The sequence below is a fragment of the Carassius auratus genome, unplaced genomic scaffold (genome assembly GCF_003368295.1).
Source record: "Carassius auratus strain Wakin unplaced genomic scaffold, ASM336829v1 scaf_tig00010421, whole genome shotgun sequence".
NCBI lineage: Eukaryota > Metazoa > Chordata > Actinopteri > Cypriniformes > Cyprinidae > Carassius > Carassius auratus.
Genome location: NW_020524122.1, coordinates 1 through 16,679, shown reverse-complemented (window position 1 = coordinate 16,679; position 16,679 = coordinate 1). Strand labels below are relative to the sequence as shown.

General features: G+C 38.1%; 1 pseudogene; it reads right to left on the bottom strand.

Annotated features, from left to right (window-relative positions):
- Window positions 1–25: 25 nt before the first annotated feature.
- LOC113072788 (plexin-C1-like) lies at window positions 26–16,621 on the bottom strand (annotated as a pseudogene).
- Between the last annotated feature and the right edge of the window lie 58 nt (window positions 16,622–16,679).

The window sequence follows — 16,679 nt, the reverse complement described above, 5'->3', positions numbered from 1 at the left end:
TTTGCTAAAATCTGAATACTTCCAGCATTCCTGACCACCCAACTTTCAGATGATTTCGACACAGTATCAAATCTCCTTTCAAAACAGGTTTTGAAGTAAAACAGGATGTGAAAGTGTTTGTTACATGTCATGAAGAGTGGTAAAATAAGTTTCCTTTATTGAATTTCGGTGGCTTTGATGTGCCTGAAAATCCTGTGAAAATGTTCTGTGAAACTGCCACAAATGCACAAAAGAGTCGATGTGCGATGTGAATGCAAGAGTCGTACCTTGCTGAAGTAGCGGAGCATGTATTTGCAGAGTTCTCGCAGAGCCACAGATTCATTGAACTCATTTCGATGTTTCTGATGAACATGGGAAAATAACATTTAGGCATTTTTCCATACAATCATCTGCCTATCAATACACTTTCTTTTATTTCTAGGTAATGTCTGACATATTGTACCTTTGACTCCCCTTGAAGAAATATTTTCAACTCTTGGCTGCTGATAGAAGGCTGGTCCCTCACTAACTTGTAGTACGACTTCACTTCCTGTTTGTACCGAGGGATGTCTTTGCCATAGAGTAGTTTATTGGTTGGTGAATGCTGTGGGAGAAAAAAGGAGTCAGTAATCTCTGTGATACTCGCAGCTCTGCAAGTTAGGGTTCAGTGGTTACCTTGTCCAGGTGTTTGCTCCGACTAGGAGAAGGAGTCCATGAAGGCCCTGAGCGCATGACGGACAGACAGCCGTCCAGGTGTGGCGTCTTTTCCAAGTCGCTGAACACAAAGTCAGGGTTCTTCAGGATGTTCACCCAGAAACGAAGTGGAAGGCTGATTGGGAGGTTAGAAAATCCATTTAGTTGTGCATGAACATATGAACATATGAGATATTCAGCGTCGGTGCAGCTGATTGCGGAGCTGTGCGAAGTGTACTTCAGTGAAAGTGTGTTATCCAGCACCTGTTTGTTTCCAGATGTGGAGAACATCTGGATCTGAGATTTTCTTTCTCTCGGCTTGTACATCCAGGAAGTCAAAAAAAGTACTTGATGGCCATTGGGGCCCTGTTGTTGGGCAATCCCCAGATACTCCTGAACAGATTCTCCACAAAGAATGGACTGCTACCTGGTGGACACAATGAGCACATGTGTCATATATATATATATTGTGTACATACTCTCTCTCTCTCTCTTTCTCTCTCTCTCTCTCTCTCTCTCTCTCTGTCTATCCATCCATCCATCCATCTATCTATCTATCTATCTATCTATCTATCTATCTATCTATCTATCTATCTATCTATCCTTCTATCCATCCATCCATCCATCCATCCGTCCATCCATCCATCTGTCCATCCATCCATCCATCTATCTGTCCATCTGTCCGTCCATCTGTCTATCTGTCTATCTATCTATCTATCTATCTATCTATCTATCTATCTATCTATCTATCTATCTATCTATCTATCTATCTGTCTGTCTGTCTGTCTGTCTGTCTGTCTGTCTGTCTGTCTGTCTGTCTGTCTCTCTGTCCCGTCCATCCATCCATCTACGGTATCTAGACAATATAGAGTTTATAATAAAAAGCTTCTGTGTGTCAGTTATCCTCACCTTAGTGGAGAGCAGCTTGGTAAGGTACATCTCTTTGAACTTTAGAGCTTTTTTTCTCTGGGTGTTTGCTCAGGTCATTGTCGATGTCTGGATCGACCTAGACCAATCAAAAAGTCCTGTTACTATGTGTATTTGAAATTGTCTTTCATACAATGTATCATATCATATCAGTATTACAGTTTTTTTATTGCTAACATCCTTTTGTCCAATCTGTAGTCACATTTTCAAAACACTAAACACAATTGGCACAACATCACTCTGTGTGATCATGCCTTTAACACAATTCATGTCGTTTTCACACAATAAAAAATTAGCACGTTTCTAAAATGCTTACATTTTATTTTCACACAGGCTTACCCCATACCCAAATCACAGATATGTCTTATATTTTTTTCTAAAAAATGCTTAAACACAGCATGACAGAAATGAACCCAATATTTCAAACTTTAAATGTAGTGTAAAGCCTCCACCTCTGCAACAACAGCAACTCAAAAAGTATTGAAAAATCTCTTATAAAATATTTGAACTATTTAAATATTTGGGTAAGAATGTGTACTGGACTGTATTTTAATGTTTTTGTTTGCTTTTCCCTCTTACACGTGTGAAACCCATGAAAGTTTATTTCTGCCATGGAATATAAAGGGTAATTGGGACTTTTTTTTTCATCTCACAGTTCTGACTTTTACAGTATTTCTTGAAACTGTTAATTTATCTTACAATTCTGATAAAGTCTGAATTGCAAGATGTCAAGAACTCGCAATTCAAGCAATAGAATTCCAAATTGTGAGATAAAAAAGTTCAAAATTACTGTTTTTACAATATAATAATCCATGCTATTTTACAACAATGTCTTCTTTTATATACTCACAGTGGTTCTAATAGAAATTGTTTTAGGTTATTATGCCTCATTATAAGAAGAGGCACAATGCTTGGTGAACAATATCAACAACACACAGCTTCCTCTCATTTAAACAGGAAGAACCTGGCAAAACTGAAAGTATCACACACACCCACATTCCCTTCACATCAGTGTGAACGCAATAGCATAGATCTAACACATGATATCTCAATAGTAACCCAGATCTTTAGTTGTGTAAATGCAATGAGAAGGACACAGCAAAACAAACACTGTACAGAAGTACACATGCACTATAGCAACTCACCAGATGGAAGTACTTGACAGCGAAGTTCTTATCATCTGTCAAACAAAACAGCACAATGATGAGTAAATTAGCAACGTCAAGCCAACACTGGCCCAACAATCTTTATTGTTTGACGCATCAGATAGGATGTGTTACAGTACTGAATCTCTACTGAGTGGAACTAAATTTGGCACATGTCAGCACCCAAATTTGCATAAAGCAGATGCACTCCAACATATAGCATTAAAAACACATACAAACATAACCAGATGTGAAAATACAAACATTTCGACATCTTGGACGCTTGTCTGACATTAAACAACATAATTAGACTACAAACAGACCATTGATCACTAATATACACTCAAACTGAAATGTCATGGATTAATTTATATTCATACTAAATGTACTGTACAACAATGACTGATCTGTTAACATTTATAAGATGTAAATATATCAATAACGTCATGAAAGTTATCAAAGGCTACCAGAAACTGTATGTGGTACATATACAGGAAAAGAGACTCCACCGACAGATGTATCATGTGGTATACAGAGACAGAGACAACCGATACCACCACTTCCTTCACTCAATGGCAAATTTCATCCTTGTGTTACAGTTTGAGAATGCTGCCTTCGAGTTTAAGCTCTTTGTTAATAGCTCTAGTTCAAACAAGTTCAATGGAAGGGATAGGTCACCTCAAAAAAATGTAATATTCGAATTATCTTCTCATCATCAAGTCATTTCAAACCCACATGACTTTATTTTGTGGGTGGAAAACAAAAAGTGATGTTTAACAGACTTTTAACGCTGCTCTCTTCCAAAAAGAGAAATTAGTTGGGGGACCAGTGGCTGTCAAACTCCAAAAAACACTTATTTCTTTACAGCTCCTATATTCCTTTTAATTGTATGGAAATTAAGCTTGAACATTCTGAGAAACTAATTCTTGCATGTTACAAGGAGAAAGAAAGTCCTACAGGTTTTGAAAATGATGAGGGTAAATGATGAGTAACGAGTAAATGATGAGAGAATCGTCCTATCGTGACTGAACTTTCCCTTTATTTGAAATTCTCTCAAGTGATCTAACAGAGTACAGATCATATCTGGATGCAATGTGTTACATGAAGACTTTTTTTTTCTTCTTCAGAACACCCACATTATGTGTTGCAGTACTGACTGTTTTGCAGATTGGGTGGGGTGTTTGGAGAGCAAACTATATTGTGGTTAGCTGTATGGCTGTTTGTAGTGAACTTCTAATATTTATAAGTTGTTAACACTCAAAAAATGCAAATCTATTTGAAGTACAATAATAAAGTAGCAACAACTGCGACACCAAAATAAACCACCCACAATGTATTGATTGTGATGGCATTGTTTCAGTTTGTGGATGATGGGAGGATTGTGACTCACCCTTTACACTGCTCTGAGACCTCAGTGGTGCATGCACTTTTGTTGTGATAACTTTAATGCATGATCCATCTCCAACCTGGATGGAAACACACATTTAAAAACAGAAACTCTGGAAAAATGAAGAAAATAACTACTGTGTACTGCAGCAGTTCATGAGTGTATTATGGGTTTGCACAACAGTTTAGCATAATCTGGGTTTATTTGGGCTTGTGATACAAGCTTTGCAAGTGAAAGGTCAATCTCAAGCACCTTGAATAAAGCTAACAGAGAACATAAGAATACTGAACAAGACAGTCTTTTATCTGTTACATTTCTGTTCTATGCTATTTCTATCTGAACTACACTTTTACAGTTTCTAAAGAAAATGTGATTAGTAATTTCTTTTTGTCACTGTTTTAAAGGTGTTGTTATGCGGCTGCTGGGGTGTTCTGGGTGGTTTCTTACACATTTTGGAGTTGTGGCTTAGTGGTTAGAGAGTTTGTTTCCTAACCCTTAGGTTGTGGATTTGAGTCTCAGGCTGGCAATACCACGACTGAGGTGCCCTTGAGCAAGACACTGAACCCCCAACTTCTCCCTGGGTGCCGCAGCATAAATGGCTGCCCACTGCTCCGGGTGTGTGTTCACGGGGTGTGTGTGTTCACTGCTGTGTGTGTGTGCACTTTAGATGGGTTAAATGCAGAGCATGAATTCTGAGTATGGGTCACCATACTTGGCTGTTGCTTTGGTGCAATTTATTGTGAATATTCATGCAATGTATTATGTACATTTACAACTGCGGTTTCCAACATTATCAGTTGATAATGTCATGTTGCTCAAAATCATATTTTCTACACATTTCTATTAGACTTTTTGTTGGTAAATTTGCCATGAATTGTGGAGGTGAATCTTGACTTTCACAAATGAAGAGAAATGTAGATCATGCCAATTACAAACCACTTCTCAGAAATAGCTCAAAGGTGCATCTCAGGAACCTGGGTCAAAATTATTGATTTTTCTTTTATGCCAAAAATCATTAGGATATTAAGTAAATTTAGTCAATTTCCAAGTGTAAAGATATCAAAATGATTTTTTTGCACCCTCAGATACCAGATTTTCAAATAGTTGTATCTCGGCCAAATATTGTCTGATTCTAAAAAAACATACATACAATAAATGGAAAGTTGATTTATTTAGCTTTCAGATTATGCATAAATCTAAAAAAAAAATTATAAAAATGTACACTTAAGACTGGTTTTGTGGGTCAGGGTCACATATATACAGAGGACGACACAGGAGTTACAAATTTTAACATTCAATGAACTTCTAGGAAATGATCAGGATCAACAGCTGAGAGGAGAAAGGATGCATGTTGGAAGATTGCAAAGGCAAAACAGAGGAAAAGGAAGAAGAGGCCAAGGATATAGGTGCATATCAGATGAAACACAGTGGACCATGTTGTCCATCATGGCCTTACAATGTCTGAGGTGGGTTTCCTGTGTTTGCCTTTGTAATTTTCTATTTTCGCCTTTGTGCCCATATTTCTTTTTCTTTTCTATATCACAGTAACTTTGCAATGTGTGTTTTTTACTAGTAAAAAGGGTAACTGTGAATAAAATCCAGTCTCTTTGAATCAATACATTACTTACAGTAGTGTGTAAATTTGTACTTTTGAAATGAATGGCATGCATAAGAAGTGCAGCCTTCTGCATTTCAATACTTCACACAGGTTGGAAGGTGTTGGGTTACAGGTTGGGTTATTTTAAACCCAACATTTTTTAGTGTGTTGTTATTCACCTACTACATTATGTGTGTGTGAATCGGTGGGTGTTGTTGATCTTCTTTTGCAGATGTGGTGTTAACAATACTGTTATGTCATAAAGTGGCACATTCCACAAACTGTCATTTTGGCAAATTGGCTTCAATAAGCTGTTTTTAGAATAACAAGAAACTTTTGAGTTCTGAAACTTACATGATGTTTTTATAGTGCAATGACCTCTTATATATTGATTTCTCAGTTCATGATCCCTTTAAAGCAGCAAACAACTTCAGTATGTGTGTCATGCCCATGGACTGTCAGTGTGTTTGTTTTCCTCCCCATGTTCTTCCCGTAACTCAGTTTCTCCCGTGTCTGATCGTGCCCATATTTTGTTCCCCTGTTTGAATTATTACCGTTTTTCTAAGTCGCTTTGGTACATTCCTCAGATCAGAAATTGAAAATTGCAAAACTACCTCTGCAATCTTCACATCATACTGTCACTTATGCACACCTAAAATCAGTTTCTCATTTCTTTGAACAAGTTGCAAATGCTTTGGCACATCCATGCAAATGATTACGTACAATTCTCTGCTCTTTACTACATTATCAATCGCTTATGTCCTGTTGATCAACATGTATTATAATGGGTCTTTGTTGAACAGTCTCACTACTCACAACATATTAGTTCATTGCAGTCTTTACATGCAAAATGGTTGAACAAGTTGTCAAAATATGTAAATATTTCTATACAATTCCATAAGACTTTTTTTTCTAAATCTGTCCTGAATTGGTTAATTTCTCCTAGGTGAATCCCAATTTTTTTTTCTAAAAAAGGTGCATTTCATGAACCATTAACTGGCAAGTACATATATATATATATATATATATATATAGCCAAAGTACAACACAATGTTTCAATGTCTGACAATCTCATCCCTGAACAAAAGTGTGGGGTTGGGTTCAGATTGGAGATGACCTGCCAAAGTACATGATCGTTTGGCATAATGTCAGTTTCCATCGCTTCAACATCATCAGGAAATTGTTTGCAGCCCACAACAGGATGCTGATGGAGTTCCTCCCACCCTACTCTTCAACATTAACCCCATTGAGGAATTTTTCTCAGTTTATAAATAAAAAGTATAAGATCGCCAGCCACATACATACTGTTGATGGCCCTTCTGGCTGCCATGGATGCACTGCATGTACAGTTTTTCCTAAAGAGATTGTCCCATTTTCACATTTCTACTTTTCTTTTCTTTGTGCAATGCAGTGCTGTCTTTCCCCTGCTCTATCGCATTGACATGATCCATCAACAAATTGCAGTACAAACAGTAAAAGTGTAAATGTGAATCCTGAAGTCTCTTGCAATCAAACTCCCACATACCCTGGGGTGTAGCCTACAATTTACAATAACATTCATCAAAACTGTAGCCATAGTTTACATCAGAACATCCCTCCAGAGTACACTGTTGTATTAACAACATGACTAAGCAATTTGACTGTCTTATCCATGAACTATGACACTGTAATCAGAATCAGAATCAGAATCAGAATGAGCTTTATTGCCAGGTATGTTTACACATACGAGGAATTTGTTTTCGTGACAGAAGCTCCGCAGTACAACAGAATGACAGCGACAGAACATAAAACATATAATAAAAGAATGAAAAATACAAATATGTAGATAGTGAATGACAATATACAAATGACAATTGTAGGCAGGTATATTACAAAGTGAAGTTATGTATGTACATATATATTGTGTGCAAAATTTAAGTGTATACTAAGTATGTGTGTTAGATAAATAAAGTGTGTGTGTATATAAATATAAAGTGTAGTGTGTTCGCCATTATTGTCAGCTGTTCATAAGATGGATTGCCTGAGGGAAGAAACTGGTCCTGTGTCTGGTCGTTCTAGTGTTCAGTGCTCTGTAGCGTCGATCAGATGGCAACAGTTCAAAGAGGGAGTGTGCTGGATGTGAGGGGTCCAGAGTGATTTTGACAGCCCTTTTTCTCACTCTGGATAAGTACAGTTCTTGAATAGATGGGAGAGTTGAACCGATGTAGTCGTCTCTGTAGTCGTCTTAGGTCAGATTTAGAAGCTGAGCTGAACCAGACAGTTACTGAAGTGCAGAGGATGGATTCAATGATGGTGGAGTAGAACTGTTTCAGCAGCTCCTGTGGCAGGTTAAACTTTCTCAGCTGGCGGAGAAAGTACAACCTCTGCTGGGCCTTTTTTACGATGGAGTCAATGTGAATGTCCCACTTCAGGTCCTGAGAGATGGTGGTGCCCAGGAACCTGAATGACTCCACTGCAGTCACAGTGCTGTTCATGATGGTGAGTGGGGGGAGTGCAGGGGAGTCTCTCCTGAAGTCCACGATCACCTCCACTGTTTTGAGGGTGTTAAGCTCCAGGTTGTTGAGACTGCACCAGACAGCCAGCTCTTTTACCTCCTGTCTGTAAGCAGACTCGTCACCGTCCTGAATGAGGCCGATGAGTGTGGTGTCATCTGCAAACTTCAGGAGCTTGACAGAGGGGTCCTTAGATGTGCAATCGTTGGTGTACAGGGAGAAGAGCAGTGGGGAGAGAACGCAGCCCTGGGGAGCTCCGGTGCTGATTGTACGGGTGCTGGATGTGTATTTTCCCAGCCTCACTAGCTGCTGCCTGTCTGTCAGGAAGCTGTTGATCCACTGACAGACGGAGGTGGGCACGGAGAGCTGATTTAGTTTGGGCAGGAGGAGGTTTGGGATGATCGTGTTGAAGGCCGAGCTGAAGTCCACAAACAGGATCCTCACATAAGTCCCCGGTCTGTCTAGGTGTTGCAGAACATAATGCAGTCCAATGTTTACTGCATCGTCCACAGACCTGTTTGCTCTGTAGGCAAACTGAAGAGGATCCAGCAAGGGCCCAGTGATGTCCTTCAGGTGGGCCAGCACCAGTTTTTCAAATGACTTCATGACTACAGACGTTAGAGCCACAGGCCTGTAGTCATTTAGTCCTGTAATTTTGGGTTTCTTAGGGATGGGGATGATGGTGGAACGTTTGAAGCATGAAGGGACTTCGCACAGCTCCAGCGATCTGTTGAAGATCTGTGTGAAGATGGGGGCCAGCTGGTCAGCACAGGATTTCAGACAGGCTGGTGTAACACAATCTGGGCCTGGTGCTTTTTTCCTTTTCTGCTTCCGGAAGACCTGGCGCACCGCATCCTCGCTGATCTGAATTGCAGGTGTGGGGGAGAGGGGGGATGCAGGAGGTGAGAATGGTGAGAGTGCTTGATTGGAGAAGTGTTCAGGATGGGTTGCAGGAGCTGTTAATGGTGTGAACGGTAGTTTGGAGAGGCATTCAGGGCTGGTTGCAGGAGTGTGAATGGTTTTGTGGGGAGGCGTTCAGGGCAGGTGATAGGTGTTCATTCAAACCTGCAGTAAAACTCGTTCAGATCGTCTGCCAGTCGTTGATTCTCTACGGTGCTGGGGGGTGGTGTCTTGTAATTGGTGATCTTCTTTAGACTTTTGCACACTGATGTGGAATCGTTGGAAGTGAACTGAGTCCTTATTTTTTCAGAATAATTCCTCTTTGCCACTTTGATCTCCTTTTCCAATGTGTATTTTGCCTGTTTATACAAGACATTGTCCCCCTTCACGTAAGCATCTTCTTTGGCCTGACTGAGTTTTGCAGTGAACCACGGTTTGTCATTATTGTAAATTAGTTGAGTCTTTGTAGGAATACACATATCCTCACAGAAACCGATATATGATGTTACGGTCTCTGTGAGTTCATCCAGATCGGTGGCAGCAGCTTCAAAAACACTCCAGTCAGTGAGGTCAAAACAAGATTGTAAATCCTGCTCTGCTTCATTAGTCCATCTTTTTACAGTCCTTGATACAGGTTTAGCTGATTTTAGTTTCTGCCTGTAGGACGGTATAAGATGAACCAGAAGGTGATCAGAACGTCCCAAAGCTGCTCGTGGAACAGAGTGAAATGCATCCTTTATTGTGGTGTAACAGTGATCCAATATATTACTGTCTCTTGTGGGACATGTAACATGCTGTCTGTATTTTGGCAGTTCACGGGACAGATTGGCTTTATTAAAGTCCCCGAGAATGATTAAAACAGAGTCAGGGTGTTGTTGTTCTGTCTCTGTGATCTGATCAGCGAGTTTCTGTAAAGCTGAGCTCACATGCGCTTGAGGATGGATGTAAACACTGACCAGAATGAACGAGTGAAACTCCCGCGGCGAATAGAACGGCTTGCAGTTAATGAAGAGTGTTTTGAGATTTGAGCAGCACTTCTTCTTTAACACAGTTACATCTGTACACCACCGTTCATTGATGTAAAAGCGCGGGACATGCTAAGGACTTGTCATTCTGATGGCACTGATATGTTCATTGACACATATATTTATTCTTGAGAGAATAACTAAGGATTTTGAGCAAGAGACTGGCTTTTGCAGGAAATCCATGATGTATTGATATTTGTAGGAGTTGTTTTGAGAAATGCACTTACTGTTTTGCAAATGTCAAGGATGATTCAAGAAATGTACCAAAGCAACTGATAAAAACTGTAAAAGACTGTTGATTGGGATTCTCCTGTGTTCTCTTCATACCTTGCTCCTCCCCATAGGCAATCATGACAATGTGCTCATAATAAACAGAATGTTATTGGTGATGATTAAAAGTTCTTTTTATAGTTGTCGTTCTTGGTGTGAACAAACCTTACCTCAAAACCCTAAGCCTGTATTTTATTCTCATCTCTATATATGGCCCATGTGGGATTTTTGTTTTCATCAGTTATCTGTTTGCTTAGAATAAAGTTTACTTCTAAAAAAAGATGTTTACTCAGTTTTTATATTTTCATGCACTCACCTGATAATGTTTCAGAGTGTTCAGCATAGTAACTTGTCCTCGAACCTCTGAGGACCCATCGACTTCCTGTAGCATGACAAACCTTCCTTCCTTTTCGTATTCTGTGAGTGCACAACATAACAGAGAATTCAAACAGAAATATTGCAACTGGCAACCTGAAACACGTATTAAAAACATACGAAGGATCTATAAGGAAGCTTTATGAAATATTATGATCATCAACAGTAAGAGAGTAAAGAGTAGGGAGTCTACTAACCAATTTCTATATCCCTGCTCTGCTGGAAGGGGAAACCAAACTTGCGCTGGAAGGTCTGCAAGATTTTCTCTTTGACCTGTTGTATTGTGTCACAGGTCAGTGCGTTGACCTCTAAGGATTCACTGACCTCTCCTTCAGTCCCCACCGCAAACACCACATTCAGTTTCTAAAGGGGTGAAAACATAAACCAAACAATTAAACAACCCAAGAAAATCTATCTATCTATCTATCTATCTATCTATCTATCTATCTATCTATCTATCTATCTATCTATCTATCTATCTATCTTTTTTTATGAGAATGCATGGAGAAGCAAACAGTAAAGCACATAAAGAGCTCAAAATAAATAAATGACCAGTAATCTTCTTCAAAACATACTGAACATACAAAAAAATGATCAAATCCACTCATAATGTCTTTCAGCTGCAGTTTGATTGAGATTAACTGCAAAAATTCATCTGTTTTTGCATAACGCTGAGTCGGATTTCTAAAAATGCTGTATCGACTTAAATTGGAATGGCAGTTTAAAAAAATCCACAATTGCATAAGACTATGCCTGTTTAAATACTACTTCTTTTTTGCCACTGTAATTTCCTGTAAAGCAGCAGAATACAATTTAAACTATTAAAGGGGTCATATGATGCAATTTCAAGTTTCCCTTTCTCTTAGGAGTGTTACAAGCTGTTAGTGAATAAATAAGTTCCCTAAAGTTGCAAAGACTAAAGTCTCAAACCCAAAGAGATATTCTATATAAAAGTTAGGAAGTCAACCAAGCCCTCCTAAAATAGCTCCTTCTTACATACCCCCACATGTCTATGTCAGATTTGCATAACACCACCCAAATGTTCACGCAAAGAAAGAAGGTGTAATTTTAACTTTGATTCTCGCTGTAGTATTGTTGCTGCCGCCATGTTGTAGAGATGCTGTTTCATTGTGAAAATGAAAATACTTTGTTTGGCCTTCCAAAAGAGGACACAACTAAACATCAGTGGTCAAGTTGTATTTACAACACTGTTCCAGGACAGTTCAACCCAAATAATTAGATCAACGCATTTTATGTAGGGACGTACATATGTACGTTTACATACAGTATGTAACAAACTGATGAACTTTGTAAAAACCAATGCTTTCATAAAGGCGGGGAATAGAGGAGAAACAATAATGTACATTATGTGGAAAATATCTTTTTTTTTTTACTTAAACCACATAAACACATTGCATTACACCAAATACACAAAATAATGTTCTTTTTAGCAACATCATATGGCCCTTTTAAAACTGTACCATCTTTTGAACAAATATCTTCCATTGGAGAAATGGCATTTTCTGGCTTGGCAATACAGGTACAGTCCAGTTTTGTGAGAGGAAGGCTTGCAGGACTGATATCACTGCAGAAAGCAAAATGCAGAAGTACAGCAGTCACACTAGTCTAACCGTGAGAGCCTGCTGGTGATTTTGTGGGGAAGATGGCCCTTGTCACATGATTCTGTCCACAAACTATCATTTATCTTTCATGGTTTCTTGTTGATGCAAGCGTGTTTATGAGCAAAAGAACTGCTAAAAACCAACCATCCAACCACACTCAATATGAGAACTGCACATCAGGAAGGAATCAGTAACAATAAATGATTGGAAACAAAAAAATTATAAATGTAATTCTATATGGCCCAACATTAAAGATTACGTTAGCTCACCCAAAAATTAAAATTCTTTTATCATTTGCCAACCCTCAGCTTGTTCCAAATCTGTTTGAATTTCTTTCTTCTGCCAAACTGAAAAGAAGATATTTTAAAAAAATATGGTTTTTGGCCAAAACAGACTTCAATATATTTTCTACACTATGGAAATCAACGGGGACAAGCAACCTTTTGGTTACCAACATTCTTAGAAATATCTTATTAATGTTCCACAGAGGAAAGAATTCAAACACGTTTGGAATAACTATTAGTAATTGATGACAAAAATTCATTTTTGCATGAACTATCCTTTTAACAATGACTCCTACACATAAGAAAAGAAGAAATAAGAAAAAATAGGAAATTAACCCAACTGTCGGAAAATGATGCCAGAAGCACTTGTGCGAGAAATGTTGCACAACGAATCTACAGGATGCCTTCCTGTAGTTTAAGGATGGACATGACAACAGGATAAAAAGCAGAAGCTTCTGTGCAACTAATGCAACACATCTAGCAAGAAACTTCTGCTCTTTTGAACTTCCGTTCATCAAAGAGTTCTGTATCATTTGTCACGGTTTTCACATATATAAAAAGATATATAATCACAGGAATAAATTATATTTTAAAACATATTAATAAAGTTATTTTAAAGTATAATAATATTTGACTAAATTACTGTGTTTAAGATCAAATAAATGCAGCCTTCAGGAGCATACGAGACTTCTTTCAAAAAAAATTTTTCTTAATTGCATCCCAACTTTTAAACAGTTAGTGCAGGAAAGAAAATATTTGGTGTTTTTGATTAAATGGGGAATATTTTTAAATATGAATGTAGCTTGCAAATACCGAAAGGTATTTCTAAAGTCAGTACTTGTACTTTTTTTTTTGCAAATACTTCCTCATTTGCATAAAAGAGATAGTAAAAGAGGAAATACTGACCAAGGCCTCAAAGTCCTGTGCTTGGCAGAGAAGCCAGTCCTCGCTAAGAGTGTACAGAGCCTTCTCCGTCACTGAATCCACCGGCCCTTTGGAGATTTGCTGAGTCAAAGCTGACACCAACAGGAAGAGAGGCTGTCCTACAGATTCCTATGGAGGAAGCATATATTTAAGTAGCTGAAGAGAACGTGTGCTTTCTAAATCCACAACAGAGCAGATGTATGGACGGACCCTGAGGAAGCCGTACAGACAGACGACATCCAGTTGGTAAGAAGCTTCTCCACTATGGACTCTGTGCGGCGCAGGAGAAGTTTGGGATTTGCATTGCTGGACTGGTCCATCAGAGTCTGCAGAAGATCCTCCATGACCTCTGTGAGATAAAGCAGGTCCATGAAGGGCCAGAGTCACAGAGATGCCACTGTACATCTAAGAGGAGAGGAACAGATGGGAGATCAAAAGAGATATAAAGTTATAAACAAAGAGAAGAATACAAGTATAAACATAGTGTTACTGGCAGTTACGCATCTGTTAGCTAATAGAAACCAATCACAGCTTCATTCATTCATTCATTTTGTGTAATATTGTATGTACAGAATGTTGCAATTTCTTGTATTATGTTCATTTTATTTTAATTTTGAATATTCATGCTTTGAAATTTAAAAAATGTATGCAAAACTTTCAAGCCAATAAATTGCTCTCTTTTCTTTTCTTTTCTTTTCTTTTCTTTTCTTCATTTAATTCATTGTTTTATTATTTTTGATACTTTCTTAGCAATTGATCATCTATAAAATTTAATATGTTTTTTTTTTTTTTGTTAAATGTATGCATTTTCTATATATATTACCACTTATTTCTTTGCCTTTGCAATGCTTGCTATTGTTGTTTAATCTTTTATCTACATGCTTGTCGGGTTTCATGGAATATAGGTCTTCATGAATAAAGATACTCTAACTCTAACATGTACATTATCAAACAAATATCTGTGTTTATAGTAAGTCTGGTGTTCATTTTCAGGGTAGAAAATTATGAGTCCCTTCGAAGAAGGAGATCTGCTATACTAAAAAAACACAAAACATTATCTGTTTAGAATTCTAAGCAACAGGCATCAAGCCAAAGTCTCAAAATAACATTAATGGCCTTTGACATGGTTTATCAAGTCATCTTCAAACTGAGGTGAGAATATATTCAAAGCAATCTTCTTCCTCTTTTGTAACTCGCTTTGGACAAAAAGGCCTGCTAAATATATACATTTACATGTCTCTGACTCACTTGTCTCTTATGCTGAAGTTTTTCTGTTCCTCTAATGCATGCACGAAACAACTGAGAAACTGCTTATCTCTGATCAGCTCAGCAAGGCCTGACATTTCTCATCTATAGCGGTCTGCTCAGAGTCCTGACCATAAAAACACAGAGACAACACATTTAGTTTTGTACAATGTGATGATATATACTGCTAAAGACACTGCAGCATCTTACCTGGCCAATGTCTCTGATCACGAGTGCTGCCAGAGGACCAGCCTAGTGAAAATGACAGAATGTATATTAAACAAACAAACATTAAGAGCAATCTCACAAGTACTGTAGGCCTACAAAGGGAATTCAAGACAGATTTTCTCTACCTCAGGAAAGAAGATTTTTGAGGCAAAGTGCTTGTAATCCAGGAAGGGTAATAGCTCCAACATTATCAATTAAATCAGATTTTTCTGTTTGCAATTCAACAAAGCCTGTCAAACACAACAACTATTTAAGCATAATGCAATCACACACACAAGACATGAAACATTCTGTATAGTATGCAGCAATATGAGCATGTAGAGGAGAGTAATGACATGTTTACTGCGGTATGCCCTACTTACATAAACCTATGTTACCTGTGGTTGTTTTTTTGAAGTTGTTTACAAGCTCAAAAATATTGCATATTGCTTGTGAACTTTTTTCAGTCTAAGTAAGTTGTTAAAAATGTTTTGACTGCCATGCATATTGCTAAGAAAAGTATAATGCCACATGATTTGAAGCATCATTTCTGTCCTGTGTACAAATGTGCGGAAAGGAGTTACTCACCAAAGTTGTCTATTTAGGGTAAGTTGTGTGTTCATAACACCACCATCAGTATGAGCAGTACTGATGCTTGCACACCACAAAGACCAGCATTTCAAAGAGGACAACCTTGTCGTATGTCCTTGATGTTGCTTTCAGCATTTCCAGTTGCTTGTTCATTCTCTCGTTCATTTTCTCTGGCTCTTACGGTGAATAATGAATCCAACTAGACAGAGGAGCAAACACATACATTATTAGCTGTAGGACTTTTGTGAAAATATGTGACAAAAATTAAAATCACTTACCAGCAGTACCCGAATTATGAGCAGGATCAATGCAGCAAGAATGAGAAAATTATAAGTGATACTTTTGAGACTCAAGGTTTTTAGTAAATCTCCCAATTTTGACCTGAAAATTATAGTAAAAAGGAATTTTGTATGTAAGATAAAAGGGTCAGAAATAATTTCCCATATTTTCTGACAATTTGCATTTAAAAAAAAATGAATATTTAAACTCACAGTGAGGGAGTCTAATGCAGTGACGGCTGATTCTCCTTGATTGTACAGATAACAGCATTGGACTCAATCCTGTCCAAAAGACACTGATACGGCTTATCTTTATGTACACCGATTACATTCAACTCACTGATGCTCAAATTCAGATCATCCTTCTTTTTCTGAGAAACAGAGAGTGTGGATGGTTTGGAGGCTGTGATTTTCACATACTCGTGCAGAAAAATAATATTTCTGAATTTACTGAATGCCAAAATAGCAGACTGTAGACTGAGTTAAACTCTTTATTCACTAAACTCACCTGAATGTTCACCTGTAGATTGTTGGCCACCTGTAAGACGGTGAATCCAGTGAAATCTGGATCAGGCTTGTAGAAAGAAATTACGCACACAGTATCACAGTTGAGTTCCCAACATTTAACAGCATCTAAAACTGACCACCGCCATCACAAAGGGGTGAGTGGAACCACACATCCTGAGAAAGAGAGACAATGAAAATATGACATTAATAAATTGCAGCTTTACATGTATG